This window comes from Tupaia chinensis, unplaced genomic scaffold (genome assembly GCF_000334495.1).
Source record: "Tupaia chinensis unplaced genomic scaffold, TupChi_1.0 Scaffold000359_1, whole genome shotgun sequence".
Taxonomy (NCBI): Eukaryota; Metazoa; Chordata; class Mammalia; order Scandentia; family Tupaiidae; genus Tupaia; species Tupaia belangeri.
This window is the reverse complement of record NW_006159855.1, coordinates 962918-979353: the sequence shown is the minus strand read 5'-3', so window position 1 is coordinate 979353 and position 16436 is coordinate 962918. Positions and strand designations below refer to the sequence as shown.

General features: G+C 51.8%; 2 long non-coding RNA genes across 3 annotated transcripts in view; both read right to left on the bottom strand.

Annotated features, from left to right (window-relative positions):
- Positions 1-2699, bottom strand: part of LOC102489509 (uncharacterized) — a 24830-nt gene extending 22131 nt beyond the window's left edge. For both annotated transcript variants that reach the window (XR_335207.1, XR_001370683.1), the window contains exon 1: positions 2545-2699. This is a non-coding gene — a long non-coding RNA (uncharacterized LOC102489509). The remainder of the gene's footprint in view (positions 1-2544) is intronic.
- A 2432-nt stretch (positions 2700-5131) lies between these two features.
- The window catches only part of LOC114008591 (uncharacterized), a 23095-nt gene continuing 11790 nt past the window's right edge, over positions 5132-16436 (bottom strand). Inside the window, exon 3 of the long non-coding RNA XR_003550104.1 lies at positions 5132-8385. This is a non-coding gene — a long non-coding RNA (uncharacterized LOC114008591). The remainder of the gene's footprint in view (positions 8386-16436) is intronic.

The window sequence follows — 16436 nt, the reverse complement described above, 5'->3', positions numbered from 1 at the left end:
TAATTCCATTTTTTAAAAATAATAATTTAATTTAATTGATTCAATTATGTTAAAATTTGACCAGAGAGAGAAAGGAGAGGGGTGAGAAAGCAAGCCACCTAGGTCCAGGACTTGAACCATGGTTGGTGGCCATGTGGAAGTCCAGCATCTTAACCATCACACCTAATTATATTTGTTATTATTATTTTAGTTTGATGGAAGAGAGGGGGAAAGTGAGAAAGAAAGCTACCAGGTCCGGGGGAAAGAGAGCAGCCAGGTCCAGGATTCAAACTGCAGTTGGCTATGTGGGAGCCTAGCACCCCATCACCATGCTACTTGCCAGCCCCTACCTGTTCCCTCTTTTATAAAATGGGGCTATTAAGGAGAACCATCTTCTTTAGTTCTGGGAGGACTAAATGAGTTGATATATAGAAGTAACAAATTGTTATTCTGAGTCCACTGCAAAGTGGTATTTATACAACCCTTTGCAAACTGGCTGCCTTAAATATCCTTGATTTATTCACTCAAGAGTTGTAAAACCATGGAAGAAAAAGAATGATTTGTTCAAGATGTCACAATGGCCCAGGGAGAATCAGATTACAGCTCTGGCCAGAAGTTCCCATGAGGAAGAGTCTTGAGCAGCCTCTAAGGTGGTTTTGTAGGAAAATGTCTTGGTTTCCCTTTTTAAAAAGATGTAAGCATCTTCCCAGGCTCCTCTGACATCAGCGTGTCAGTGATGAATCATCTGGAGCCTACACACATGCACTAGGTAGGTCACAGTCTCCATTTTCTCCATTTTTAGTTAAGTTCCTCATGGCCCCACTGAGGGTTTGCGAGGAGGGTCCCTAGTCTCATACAGTTCAGGAAATGTCAATTCCTCCAGGGCCCTCTGGAGACTCAGTGAGATGGAGAACAGAACTGTACAGAGGCTAAGGGGGTCCCTTCAGACATTTTATTTTTAAAAAATTAAAGCAATTTGCATATGTTTCCTCCCTCTCCCTCTCCCTCTCCCTCTCTCTCTCTCTCTCTTCCTTCCTTCCTTCCTTCCTTTCCTTAGGTTTTTGCCATAGGGCACATGTGCTTGCCAGAGGGAGACAGTGAGAGGGAAAGTGAGAAATCACAGGGGTGGGGGGTGGGGGTGGCCACACAAGATCCCTTCTCCTCCATTCTGAGGAGATTTTGGGCACAAACACACACATGCCCAGGGTAATTTTCAAGCTGCTGGGTATGGATTCAAACCGTGGTTGGTCATGCGGGAATCTAGCACTTTAACCACTGTGCCACCTGCTGGCCCCTCTCCTTTCTTTTTAGCAGAGCCTTTGGGACCAGCCTTCTCTGGCTGGTTCTGGCTTGTGAATGAGACCTTATATGAAGGGGGAGGAGCCCTGAGAGCCATTATCTTAAGCTCAAGGCCGTATTATAAATGAACCGAACTCAGTCCTCTTGCTTTTATTCTAAACTTATTCATGTGTCTGATTTTTTAAATTCATTCATCCAGAAACTGTTGCATTTCTTGATTCCCTCTTGACCAAGCATTTGCCAGTACAGCTGATCCGCTCCTTGAAGGTGTCAAAAAGAGGGAGAGATGGGGGAATCTGGGCAGGCCTCCTAGAGGAGGACTTGCCAAAGTTCAGCTTAGCGGAGATGGGGAGGAGAGTACTTTGGTAGGCAGTAACTCTTCGGCACAAGTAACATCTCAGCAGTGAGAAATCTGGGTTCTACCCAGAGAACAGAGAGAGGAACACAGAAGGGCACGAAGACAGCTGCTGGGGAAAAGCTTCCTTTGCCTTTCTAACTTGCCGCTTCTAACATGCACTGAGTTTAGAAACCAAATACCAAGGGTGTCAGAACCATGTGTAAAACACACATGTAAACGACCTCCGACCATGCACCCAAGAGTGACAGTCAGGACAAGGTTTGGGCCACTCAGAAGAGCCTTCTGTGCCCTTCCAGTTCAGTGGCGTGCTGCCTGGGGGAACGCACAATAACATTTTTCCCCACCCAGAATCCAGGAAGCGGGCACACAGGAACGGCAAGAGGGCCTACAGACAGAGAAAATACGTATGGCCCCTTAATCACAGCCACCTCCATCCCACCCTGGCCACCACCATTTGTCCCAGAGCCTTAATTGAGGTGCTGGGGGTAGGGGGCGGCAGGGGTGGCAAGTGGGCATGACTGACTCCTGTAACAGTTGACCACACAGCACACCCCTGTAACTCTCCGGGAGGGGCCTGGGGGCCTTGAGAGCATCGGGAAGGGAAGGGGAGTGGAGACCTGGAGGCTGAGGGAGGAGAGGACAGGAGTCAGACACCTTCGGGAAGGGCCGGCGGTTTCACCAGGTCTTCACTGGTTGTCCTTGCCTTTCACCCACCGCCCGGCCCGGTCCGGTCCCCCCACCTCAGGCTGATACACCCCCAGAGCTGTAGCACACCCCTTGGAGGCCCAGCGGGATGGCTTAGCCTTCCAGCTTCTTTGCAGACACTGCCTTCCACCCTGCTCCTCAGGGTCGCCGAGTCGGGCCGGGGTGCACAGGGGGTGTGGGCGAACCCCGCCAAGGGCTCTTACCTCCATGCGGGTGTCCGTCCGACCTAGCGCAGTTTGCCGCTGGGACTGCGGGGCTACGGAGACTCCCACGGGCTTGGATCACGCCTCCCCCCGCCTCCCCCCGCCCCGAGCCCTCAGACCCTTCTGTGGCCCTGAGCGGGGCGCCCGGACCGGGGACAGGCGCCGCGCGGGCGGGAGGAGGTGGCTCCTGCGGGGCGGTGGGGGTGTCTACTGGGCCCCGCCTGAGAGCAGACGTAGAAGCGATTATTCCAGAGAACAAAGACGGCGGGGAAGGCTCGGCGCCCCCGGGCCTGGCCCTGAACTTGAACTTGTACTTGACACTTTGTCCGGAAGGTGGCGAGGAAGCCCGTCGGAGTTGGGACGGCACTCGTCTGTCCACCTTCCGTCCAGGAGGAGGGTGAGCCTGTCCTCTGCGCCGGGAGGGAGCCGGGCATCCCCAGCGCTTTGGCGTGCTCCTAACTGCCTTGGAGGTCGTGGGTCCTCGGGTCCCCTCCAAGAGTCGGGGTGCAGACGAGGCCCTGGGTCTCCGACTCAGAGTAGGCCCTGCGCCCCGCCCCCCACCCCGGCTCCCACCCTATCCCGACCAGACCCGCCGCCCTAGCAGCGCCGGATTCTCAGCACGTCGCCGCGGCGGCGTGGCTAATTGAACGTTAATGGCAGGTGCGGATGAGGTCACCGGAGCTGGCTTTTCTCACACATTTTTCATGCAAATTCGCGAAACTCTAAACAAATTTGAATAAAAAGCTCTTTGTGCCGCCCGCCCCTCACTCGTCTCCCTCCCACCCGGGGTCCTGGCTCCTCCTGGTGTCCTGGGGCGCCAGTCTGCTGCTCCGCAGACGAAGCCGGGTGCCTGGGGCAGCGCCGCCTACCGGTGAGTGATTCGGGCCCGCCTGTGACCAAAAGCATCCCAGAAGGCTGTGGGACAAATGAGAAACTTTTCATTTGGGGTCAGGACCAGGCTGGTGGGGTGCCTGCCACTGATGGAGGCAGTATGCTAAGTGCAGCTGGACAGACAGACATGCCTGCGCTGTCATTTCCGCCCACATGCACCTCAGACCTGCACACTCAGCCTCTCTCTCTCTTCGTTGTTTAAATAGAAATAATGATAGGACCCAGCTATGCACAGGGATGTCTGAGGACTGAATCATGACTTAAGACAAGCCCTTAGAACAGTGCCTGGCACAGCAAGTGTTAATTAGTAACTGGGGTTTAGGGGCTTGTGAAAATGAATGCTGTGATAAAAGTATGATTGTGATTTTACCACATACGTGAAACAGTCCATCCCCTGCATTCCATTCTGGTCACAGACACACATGATCTGAAGTCCAACTCTGCTGCTGCTCAGCTGTGGTTTTTGCATATTTCTTAGCCTCTGCGCCTGTTTCCTAGCCTATAAGGTGGGACTTAGTCTTATGGTGTCATTGTGAGAGCCAAATAATAAAACACTGAGGGAGGTTCAGGGGCTGGCTTTTTTTTTTTTTTTTTACTTATTTATTTAATTCCATTTGTCGTTATTATCATTTTTAAATTTTGACCAAAGAGAGACAGAGAGAGAGAGAGAGGGAAAGCAAGAAAGCAAGCCTCTGGGTCCGGGACTTGAACCGCAATCGGCCATGTGGGAATCCAGCGCTCTTAACCACCACGCCACTTCCAGGACCCCCACCCCCACCCCTTCCAGGGCAGGGCACCTATAATTATCACTCTCAAGGCAAGGTAGGCTTTGGCTGGCTAAGTACTTCTTCTTTTTTCGTTTATTTGATGAATGTTTTTAAAGGTTTTTGCTGTGGGGCACATGTACTCTCTGGAGAGAGAAAGAGAGACAGACAGAGGAAAAGTGAGGAGGGATTTTGCAGGGAAGATGGCAGTCTTCTTCTCCAGTCTCCTCCTGGGATTTTGGGCACACATGCACATGCGCCTGGTGTAATTTTCAAGCCACTGGGTCTGGGACTTGAACCATGGTCAGCTATGTGGGATTTCAATGCCTTAACCACAATGCCATGTACTAGCTCTGGCCTTCATCTTCTTAACCAGATAATACTAGCAAAGATCAAGGAGATGGGCTTTCTAAAGCTTGGTGAAGCTTCTTCAGGGTACCCCCTACACACATTTCAAGACATCATGAGCTAGCTATCTTTGCTAGTGACTGAATCTTTTTTAAAAAATAATTACTTAGTGTAATTTTTCTATAGAGGATGTGCACTTACAGAGAGAAAGAGTGGGAAAGCAAGCTGCCAGGTCCAAGATTCAAACTGCAGTAGGCTATGAGGGAGTTGAGCATCTTAACCACCATGCCACCTACTGGCCCCACTAGTGGCAAGTCCTTACTTTATTCTTTTTTATTATTTATTTTTCTTCTTCTTCAATTTGACCAGAGAGAGAACACAGAGAAAGAGAAAGAGAGAAGGAGAGTGTGAAAGCAAGCTGCCAGGTCTGGGATTGGAATCGCAGTCTGCCATGAGGGAGTCCAGTGCTCTAACCACTATGCCACCTGCCAGTCCCCAGATCCTCACTTTCTTCACTGACCTCCAAATAAGCGGAGACATGGGAGGCTTTGCAAAAAAACAAAACCTTTATTATTCATTGTGGGCTGGGCAAGAAAGGCAGGAGGTTCACAGGATAGGAGGAAGCCTCTCCCCTTCAGGACCATGCCGCCTTGGTGTGGGGAGACACTGGCCTTGGAAGAGTCCTAAGAACACAAGCTCCTGGGTGCCATCTCTACTCCCCTTTTTCTGCTTCTCCAGCCTGAGCCTTCCTGGAGCCCCCAACAGGCAGCCTGGGAAGCACTGGGGCAAGCAGAGAACATCACCATCTTCCTGTTAGACTCCTTCAGGTCAAGGACCCCAAACACAAGTGCAGTTTGCAGGAGTGCAGCTGACCAGCAGCTAGGAGATGAGGTGGCTGCAGCACCTACTGCAGTACTAACCTAAGGCCCAGCATGTAGAGGTTCCATTACACTTCTTCCATCCCAGTGCCTCTCCAGGGCTGGGCACACCCCAGGCGGTAGATGCATTCTGTGGAATTGGGGAAGGACCCCAGGCAAAGGACTATTTGAGGTGACCTTGCTGGGGAGGAGTTAATGTCTTTGTATGTGGGGACTGCCAAGGAGGGGTTGCAGCTTTGGGGACCATCTTTTTAGGATTAGGAGTAGATTTTAGCGTCAGAGATTTGGTTTAGATTCTCAGTTTTTGGCACTTACTAGCTGTGTGACTTGGGATCTGTAACTTAACTTCTCTGGGTCTTGGTGTCCTCATCCATAAAATGATTGCACCACTGGTACCCACAAGGCATAAAATTGAATCACTGTTAAAACAGGTGACCTGGCTACCTGTTTTATTCTGTTGGTGGTTGCTCTTGTTCTACCTGGTTCCCTTCCCCAACCTATTGACCGCACACCCAATGTGGAGTGCCTGTAGCTGCTACCAAGACCCCAGGGACCTCCGAGGGTTTTCCAGCCCCTCTGGGCAGCTTGACTGTACCTCGATGCCCATCGTCTTCCCAAGCCACAAAAGGCCCAACAGAGAGTTCTGCAGACTGCTACAACCTTGACGTGTGGGGGGCTTACCCATGTCTCCCCACTCGAGGAGGCATGTTGCCCCTCAGAGACACTTTCCAGACCATTTTGTCTTTATGGGGTGTGGTAAGGGGGGAGTGGAGCTGGGGCAGCATTAGGTGCAGCAACATCTTCCTGAACACATGCTGCTTATAGCTACAGGTCCTTTCACAGCCCACTTTCCCACCCCAGCACAGCGATACCTCTCCTGGGCCACAGGGCATGGGGCACCTCCTCGCTTATCATGATCCACCGCCACGCCTGGTGTGGACTCAGGTCTCCAAGGGTCTCCACCCCAAAACGGGCAGCCCTTGAGGGTGGAGTGGCAAAAACTACCCAGAAGGAAACAGGAAGCCAACACCAGTCCCACCCCAGCCCCTGGGGCTCAGACAAACCAATCAACCTCTTTTCCAGATTGAATGGGTGAAATTGGAGCAACGATACCCACCTTAGCAGGACCCAAAGATACTAAGCCTGGCACTTTATAGGCTTTTGACGAAGAATAATAGCAGTCATGATGAAGTGTGATTATTAGGCTCAAAATGGCCAGTGGCAGAAATCTCCAGTAATTTGGGGATGCTTTTTCCTCCAACATCTCCATTACCCTCTTGGAGCTCCTACCCAGAGCTGGTTGGTGGGAGTTAAGCCTATTACATTAAATAGCCTCTTACTCCCCAAAGGTAGTCTTCCAATATATATTTCCAAAAGCCATCCACAGATAAGCGTGCTTCTGACTGATTTTAAAGTACACAAGTAAGATCTTACTTTTTTGCCTGTTATTCCATTATTTAGTTCAACCAGTAATACTTATTGGCCATCCTTCCACTTCAGCTTACACATAGAGCTCTAAACATCAGTTTTTACAGCTGCATAGTATTCCACGGTGTGAGTGGATCAGATGTTCCTGTCCATTTTTTTTTAATATTAAAAAATAAATGCTCTGATGGATACTCATGTACATAGGTCTTTGGGAACTTTTACAAATACATGCAGTTAATTTCTGGTAGTACAATTTGTCTGTGACCGAGTATATGTGCCTTTTCCATTTGATATTGCCACATTTCAGAAATTACTGTACAATGTATACTCCCCAAATGAGTGAGTGTCTTAAAATAGACACACGATGGTACAGAAAAGCACAAAAAAACAGCCAATGTGAGACGCAAGCCAGGGAGGCAAGTGAAGAGCCACTGAGAACATTGAAGCCTGCAGTCCTTAAGGCAGTGTCCAGTGGTTTCCTCCTGTCCAGGCCTGTGCAGGCCGGTGGCCCAAGGGTGCCCCATGTCAGAGGGGACTGGGGCCCACAGGGGCACTAGGAGTAGAGAGTGGGCCAGCATGGCTGGGGTCCCGCCTGAATGATTTCCTGCAGCTATTGTCTCTGCCCTGCCCAGTCTCCTTAAGGGGAGTTTATTCAGGGGCTTTTGGAGAGGGGGCTGGGCAGGAGGAGGGTGTGCAGTCCTCACCAAAGATACCCAGGAATGTGTCACAGGAGCGACAGAAAGAGGAAGGGGGGAAACCCATCCCTGGTAGAGAGGGGACGTCAAGAACCCCTGACTAATGAATAGCAAGTTTGCCCTTGAACCTCACTGGGCTTCGCCATTCTCAGGCACAGAACAAGAGCAGAGACACGTCTGAGCCCAGCTGCACAGGGACGGCGGCGGTTCATCTCAGACACTTTGACAGGCTGGGCCTTTTCCCTGCATAGCTCGGATCTGCCTCCCGGCTCCCCTGGCAACAGCACAGCAGCATGGCTCCCGGGTCCAGGCCTTGCCTGCTGTGAGCAGGAGGAGGGAGGATGAGGAGCACCAGGGGGAGGACAGCTGGGAAGAGGGAGTCGTTAACTCCTAGAAGGCTGGAGCCTGGCTTGGGCAACTTCCGTGCATGCTCCCCTGGTCCTCAGGGTGGGAGTGTGGGTGGCGAAGAGCTTCCTTTGGCCAGAGGTTTAGCCAGAGTGTTCCATGGCACCTCAGACCCAGAACAGGCCTGACGAGGTGTGACAAGGGCAGAAAGGGTGGAGAGGAGATACAGGGACAGCACCAAGTCTCAGGTGGGCAGCACTGCCCAGTCCTCCTGGCGCATCCTAGCCCTGATGGCTGCAGCCTCAGGACAGTGGCTTCTGCTTCTTTCCTTCCTGCTTGCTTTTCTTTTCCCCTTCCGATGCTCTCTCATGTTTCAGAGTGGCTTTGGATTCCAATCCTGTGACCTTGGCAGGTGCCACAATTCCTCTCTGTCTCCATTTTCATAAAAGTCAAAAAGAGGCTGTCCCATCACACATCACTTCACAGGACAATCTAAAGATAAGAGAAATAATATGTAAGAAGCTTTGCACTCTAGGGAGGAAGGTGTCCTATAAATCTCATTCAGGTATTATTAGGGCTGAAACTAGGTATTTCTGCTCCCCCGGGGGAAAAGGAGTGGTGGGCTGGGGGGAGGAGCTTGTCCAAGGTTGTCTCAGAACTTCCCAAGCAGGGCAGTCCTGAAGCTCAAAAGCAAGAGGTCTGTATAGTCAAAGGGGTTGTGTCTGTGGTCTGCAGAGCCTCAGGGTTCAGCCAGAGCCAGGAAGTAAAAGAACAACTGTGTGGTTTCAAGGTACTCTACCTGTATCATTTCTATATCTCACTGCAACTTTATGAGAAAGGTATGATTATTCTCAGTTTAGAAATAAGAAAACAGAGAGGCTGAGAGAGGGGAAGGGGCTGGCCCAGGGTCACACCAGTCACGCCAGGATCTGAGCCCATGTCGATGTGACTCCATGGCTGCACTCTATCAGCTGTGGTGAGATCTGGGAGGGCCAGAGAGAGAGCCTAGGTGCCAGGAAGTAGTGTTTCCCACATGGACTGCTTCTCAGGGCTTAGAGCTTTTGAGTCCAAATGCCCTAGCCCAAGGAAGTAGGATGGGCCAAGCCCCAAGGAGAACAATGCAGACTCACTGTCCACCCCCTAACCCCCCTGGTTGGATACACACGGTTCAGAGCAGATGGATCTAAGGGAAAAGCCAAGGACTCTGGACCAGAGGCTGGGGGCATCCCTAGCTAAGAGGCTCACTCTCCAGCCCAAGACTTGCTCCAGGGCAGGGCTTGTCAGTAGTGAGGTGGGTTTACATTTCTGTAGCCTCTGGGTGACACTGCCCTGCCTCCCAGGGCAGTTTGAAAGAGACACAACTGGTTGGTGGGGTTTCCTGTGAGCCAGGAGGTTGGGGGCCTGGGTCATCAGCAGGTAAAACAATAGAAAAAGCAGGAAGAATTTCCCAATTATAAAATGTAGGGCTGAAATAGAACTCAGGCACCATCTTATCCAGCGTCCTTTTCCAGGTCCAGGAAGGGAAGTGACTTTCCCGACAGCACCAGTAGGAAGGTGAGCTGAAGTCCAAGCCTCTGACTTCCGGCAAGGTGGCCTTGTCTCTTCCTAGACTCTTATCACTTTACTAGGTCACCTTGGGCCCTCAAAGGCAGGGATTTCACTCCACGAGACAGAGAGAAAAGCCAGGTAAAGGAGGCCACTGTTGGCAAAGGGACCATGTGTCCAGGGTGACCTCTGGAAGTCTGAAGCTGGGGGCAGATGCTGCCTTAAGACCAGAGGCTTTCCTCAATGACAGAACATGGCTCAACCCCAGCGCTGCACTCCCATCCTCCATGGCTAGACAGCAGTAACCATGTGCTCCACCCAGCTGATGAAGAAACAGACATGAGGAAGTGGGTCAGGTCATGGGCAGACCCCTAATCCTGCTTTTGAGAAGGAGAGACAGGAAGTTGGGGGGCAGCTCCAGGGGAGACGAGGAAGCAAGATCCTTGAGAAGAGCTCATTCATCCCCATAGGGCCTGATGGCAGGTCTACAGCCTGGGAAGGACCTCATTTCACTGCCCTCATCCTGGTTGGGCAGGGTGCCCCATGCCAGGCAGGCCTGACCTGCTCAGAATGCAGAGGAGATGGTGGGGTCCCCCGGCTGTGGCTGACAGGAACTGCCCTCCAGGGAGGTCAGTGTGCTCAGTGATGAACAGTCACCTGACAGAACAGTGAGACAAATGCGCGTATTTCAGCCCAGCTGTGTCTTCTTCCCTGGGCTGATGGTTTGGGCTAGCTGCCATTCTAATTGGTTGGTGCCGGGGGCCGAACCAGTCCCAAGTCACCACTGCCCCATCCATTCAATACCCATGAGAGAGACCAGCAGATGGTGTAATAGTTATGTCGCTGGAGTCCCATGTAGTTGACTGCGGTTCAAGTCCCAGATCCGACAGCTTAAAACAACACTGGGCACGTGTGCGTGCATGCCCGGAGTCCCAAAAGGAGAATGAGGGAGGGATGGCAGTGTGGCCATCCCCTCCCCCCCCGGGGGGGTGATTTCTCACTTTCTCTCTGTCTCTCTAGTGAGTATGCACCCTATAGCAAAAATCACTCTAAAAAAAAATGCTAATAATAACACCCATGAGAAGTTCAACTCCTTTATGTTTGGCCCATACCTAAGGAAAAAGGAGAAGGAAAATCAGCCCCATCCTCTGTTTTCCATGTACCCAGCAGTCCTCACAGCCACTTCTCAGGTAGGGATTATTATTACCATTCTACTAGGGCACAGTAATGCCGGAAGCAGAACCTTAGGCTGGGCCTCCGCCCACTGCACCTCCTGCTCTGTCCCTTCTGTCCAGCCAAGATTAGGCTGGGCTGCCCCATCATGCTGGGCCAGAATGCTGGGATGCACTCGAGCTTGCAGTTAGCATCCTGCCTCAATTTCCCAACTCCCCAGGTTCCCTTGGGGCCACTCAGTCTAACAGGGAGGCATGACGTCCAGTGTCCTTGGTTGGTTCTAGGACAGATCCCCACCCCTGACCAGCCCTGCTGGCATTTTCCTGGCTGACTAGGGGAATGAATATTTCAGATATTCATTACATACAGAGACTTCTCACTGGGACTGGCAGCCAGAGGATTTAGGGGCTTGGGTGCAAGTGGGAGCAGTTACCAAACAATAAAACCTTAGCCATGCAGAAAGGGTTGGAAAGCCTTAATCTTGGGAACTTTCCTCCTGAGGAACAAAGAGCAAGGTGATGCCCGACTGCGTGCAGAGCCCATGCCCCAGCCCTCCACTGGGTACCGCCCATGCAGGGTCCAGCCCAGCCAGGCCACTGCCTCAGGACTGGGAGCCGCGTTTGGAATGAGATTCCTCAGCTTTGTGTGCCGCTCCATTAGCAGAGTGCAACTCCCAAGATCTCCTGTCACCTCCTAAAGCCTCTGCCAGCCTGTCCCCCAGCACCACACTGATCAACAGATTAAGGAGCTCAGAGCTACAGCTGAGGCTGCTAAAGCCCAGGAGGGCAGCGTAGGGAGGGTGGTGGGCAACGCTCCCAAGACCCTACCTGCCTGGCCCACTGGAGGCCTCTTCCCCCACACCCCCTGCTGTGGGCACTTCCTCATTCTATACCTTCCCTGAAGCTCTAACCTCTAGGCTTTACTGAGCTTTGAACGTCACCTCCAAATGCCCAGCTGAAGTGGGGAAAGAGTGGAAAAGAGAGCCCCAGAAAAGAAGTAGAAAGAAAAAGTGGGGCCGGCAGCAGCATGGTGGTTAAGGGCACTGGACTCTCACATGGTAGTCTGCACTTCAAATCCCAGATCTCTCTCTCACTCTGTTCCTCTCTGGTCAAATAAATAAATAAATAAATAAATAAATAAATAATTCTTAAAAAAGAAGAAGACAGGAAGGAATGGAGAAAAGAGAGGGATTGACCACCAAAATAGGAGTGTACTGGGAGCCTCCTACTGAGGGGAGGAAGGTGGTGCTAGAGGGAAGGTGTGGGGCCTCCCCTGCCTGGCCTGAGAGGCACTTGGAGGTGATCCCACAGGCTCCCTATGGGTCTCTCTGGCCCACTGCCCCACTCCAGAGCCAGGGACATCCTGCAACACTGAGGAGAGAGCAGGAGCGAGCACCAGAAATGGGAGAGGCTGTCCCTTTGGACAGGAGGCAGAATCTGGGCATTTGAGGCTTTTCCAGAAGACCCCAGCATGTCCCAACCAAAGTATCCCAATTCATTTAAAACATGGATGCAGGCCAGGGACCAACAGGTGGCATGGTGGTTAAAGCACTGAACTCCCACATGGCTGATTGCAGTTCGCGTCCTGGACACGGTAGTTTGCTTTCTCACTTTCCCTCTCTCTTTTCCTTCTCTCTCTATGTGTGCACGTGCTCTATAGCAAACTAAATAATGATAAATAAAATTAAATAATTATTTTTTAAAAATGGATGCAGGGGGGACCAGCAGGTGGCGTGATGGTTGAGGCGCTGGACACTACCACGTGGCTGACCATGGTTCAAGTCCCAGACCTGGTGTCTTGCTTTCTCACTTTCTCTCTCTGTCTCTCTGTGATCAAATTTTTAAAAAATGAATGAATAAATAAAATTAAATAATTATTTTTTTTAATTTTATTTATTTATTTATTTTTAATTTGACACAGAGAGACAGAGACAGAGAGAAAGAGGGGAGGTGAGAAAGCAAGGCACCAGGTCCAGGACTTGAACCATGGTGAGCCATGTGGGAGTGTCCAGCACCTTAACCACCATGCCACCTGCTGGTCCCTTAAATAATTATTTTTTATAAAATGGACGCAGGCCAGCCTCAGTGATACAGCAATAACACAATATTCCACAATGCTGAAACCACAGGGGAAGGCCCCAGGTTTGCATCCTGGTCTCCCTGTAAAAGCTGGAGTGTGTATGTGCCCGTGATCCTGGCTGGCTAAGGCTGGAGGTAGACCGCAGCATAAAGATCTTGCTGGGGTGGGAACCAGCAGTTAGTGAAATGGCTATGTCGCTGGACTCCCACGTAGTCAACCGCGGTTCATGTCCCCGACCCAGTGGCTTAAAACTCACGCCGGGCGCGTGTGCGTGCGTGCCCAAGATCCCGAGAGGAGAATGGAGGAAAAGGGATTGCAGCGTGGCCATCCCCCCTGGGGGGTGATTTCTCGCTTTCTGTCTCTCTGTCTCTCTCTGTCTGTGTCTGGCGAGTGCACGCGCCCTATAGCGAAAACCTCTCCAAAAAAAAAGATCTTGCTGGGGTCTCTCTTTCTTTCTCTCTCTGCCTTTTTTTTTTTTTTTTTTTTAACTTAAAAATAATTTAAACCAAACACAAAGAAATGAAATTTCCTTCTGTCTATACGGGGTTACCAGGACTGGAAGAAATGAGGTGGGCCCAGTTCATTGATGATAAAGAACCAATGGGTGCCAGCAGGTGGTGTGGTGGTTAAGGCACTGGACTCCCACATGGTCGACCACAGTTTGAGTCCCAGACCTGGCAGCTTGCTTTTTCGTTCCCCCTACCCCCCTGTCTTTCTCTGGTGAGCACATATACCCTATAGCAAATTAAACAATATAATAATAATGATAAATAAAATTAAATAACTCCTAAAAAAATCAACGGGAAGGAACTGCAGGTTTTGACACAGGGTTTTTTGGACCGAGAATAATCCTAGGTGTGGACTATTAACACAGTTAATAGTCCAGTTAGCAGAGACACTGTGTGGAACAAGATGGCAAAGCCAGTGGGGCTTGGGAGCCAGGATTGCTATACCTGAACAGGAGGGGCAATGCTTCATCTCTCCATTCTCACTTCTAGGGTTATTGTAAGGGTCGTGGAGAGGCGTCAGCTCTGAAGGCATGAGCCAGAAAGTTGTTTGAAGGTCTAGCTGGGTAGGCATCTCACTGCTTCTCTGCCCTGTTGTCATCCCAGGGCCTACAGAGGGCAAGCAGGACACTCCCAGGGCTATGGCCAGTAGCAACTCTCCCTTTTCTACCATTGCCAAGCTCCCTTCTGTTGGGCTGGTGCCTGCTTCCCACCACTGCAGGGTAGAGACGGGACAGTAAAGGCTCAGACTACAGACAGGGTGTGAGGACCAGGAGACAGACATTGCCTGTTCCTACTCCTCCACCTGCTCTGAAAACAGGCCAGCACCCGAGTGTCAACAGGGATGAAATCCTCCCTGCAGCACCCAGCCGGAAGTCGGAAGTCACTGGTCCCTTTCCAGGCATTGAGCTACAACAGTGAGTGCTAAACACATGCATGTATGAAATGATCACCACCCTAACCACCATCGCAGACTTTCTGAGCTAGGGGGGAACCAAGAGACACCCGAGGTTCAGCCCCTCATCCTGCCAATGAGAAAGTCGGTTCTCACTGGGTGGGGCAAGGCAGTGGCAAGGACAAACCCTGTACTCTGCCTGCCAGTTCCCTTTCCTTTCAGGGCCAGCCCTCTCTGAGGGCCTGAAAGGGGGCTTCTCCATCATATCCCAAACAAGATCTTGGTTCAACCACAGGCGGCAGGGGTCTGGGGACAGGGGAGGCCATAATGCGATAAGCAGACTGGCCATCTGGCTCAGGGACGGAGAAGAGCCCAGACTGGCCGCTTCTGCTGCCCGGTCCCGAGGGGCCCTGTGTCGCGAGAGACAGACTGCCAGATGGACAGGCACTGGCCTGGGTCTGGGTGGAAGCCAGTGAGCTCCTGGTAGTCAGAGCTGACCAACTTTCAGACATGAGGGGGTAGAGGCTGTGGCACAGAGGGAGCAAAGCCAGCTCCCCAAAGGACAAAGACAGAACAGCAGGATGGGGGAGCTGAGAGTCCCCACCTGGTCTCAGAGCCTAGTTCCCCAGGTAGACCCAGCTTCACGGCCCTCAGCCTGCTGGCCACAACAGGGCCCCCTCCCGGGGAAAGGCAAACACATCTCCCCTGGCACCTTCTCAGACATGCATGCAAAACTAATTAACATGGGGAGACATGCGAGCAGCCGGCCAGCTCCACACCCTCGAGTCCACGCAAACAAGGCGAGCCCTTGTCCGGGGGACGTGCACAAAGCTTTGTTGCTAATTTAGGCATCTGTCTCTGTCTGGTCTGGTCCTCCTGCCTGCGCTGGGGTTTTTCCCAGCCCCTTGGACAATGCTGGGAACAGGCCCGCAGATCCCTTATTCAAATCACACCCGGGACAATGAGCTCATTGTGCTGGCCACAGAAAAGGGGATGCTGGGGGGTGGGAGTGTGTCGCGGGGCAGGGGCATCAGGGAGTAGAGGAGGGTGGGGGGTGTGAAGAAAATGGGAACCCAGGAAAAGTGTTTACTAACACAGCCCCTGCAGCTGCCTTGGGCCCCTCTCCCTTCTCTTGCCCAGCTGGGAGCTGGGGAGAAATCCTGGGACTTAGGGGTAGGGGGCCCCAGAGTGAGTGAGGGGTCTGCATCCCCTGGCCTGGCAGACACACACTGGCTCAAGCCTTCCTCTTCTTGACCTCTAACAGTCTATAGGTACCTAAGCACACCCAAGGCCGGCCTTTTTTCTTTTTTATATGTATAGGTTGGTTTTGCGGGGTTGGGTGGGTGACTGTGTGCTTTTATTCTTACTTCAAGCTCAGCGGTGTAATGTGCTGATCTCAACTGTAGAGGAGGAGACGGGGCTGGGGGAGAGGTGCTGGAGGCTGTGAGGGGTGGGACCTGCTGTCTCGGCCATTGTCTTCAGGCAACGTTTCATTTTCTCCTGCTTCCCAGCTAATAAATTAGAGAGGAGACGGTGAGCTGCGAAGGGACAGGCTCCCCATGGACGGCGGGCAGGCAAGTCTGTGAGTCTGTGAGCTCACAGCAGATGGGGCTTCCCGGCCTGGCGGCTGCTCACACCACACCTGGTCAGACACTCGCACATAGCTCACACAATGAGCAGCCTGAAAAAGATCTGTACGTAAACATATACACACGTGATATGCATGCACATGTATGCATGTACACATATATTCTGAAATATCTCTGTATATCGACATATCTATCTGTAGTGGGTCGTCAGAAAAGTCATGACATCTTTTTCTATGCAAAAATGCATCATGACTTTTCCACCAACCCAATATATGCATGTGTGTGTATGTATATGTATGAATATATCCTGAGGTCCTGAGGGGGAGAGCTGAGGTTTTGAATTGCCTTCCTCTTACCAGTATCCCCCAGCTCCTTGTGGCACTGAGCACGCCTAGACAGGCTGACATAAACAGACACACACAGCCTGACACTGACACACAGACACAAAAAGAAACACACACACCCAGACGCAGCCCAGACACACGTGCTGACAATGGTGTAATGAATGCAGGATGGCGAGTGCATTCAGTCAAAGACCCACACTGCTGGCCTGGCACCAGGGTGGCTGTGAGGTTACTGAGCGGCTGCGAGCCTGCTCCCAGGACCCACGACACAGGAGGGGAAGGGACACAGCACTTCAGGCAACCAGATGGAAGCAAATGCCTCCTGAGACAGAAAAGCTGGGAACTGGTCTTAGCCCTTAGTCAGGGTGGGCTGCGCTGTCTGGAATTTTTTTTTTTTTTTTAATAATGAAAG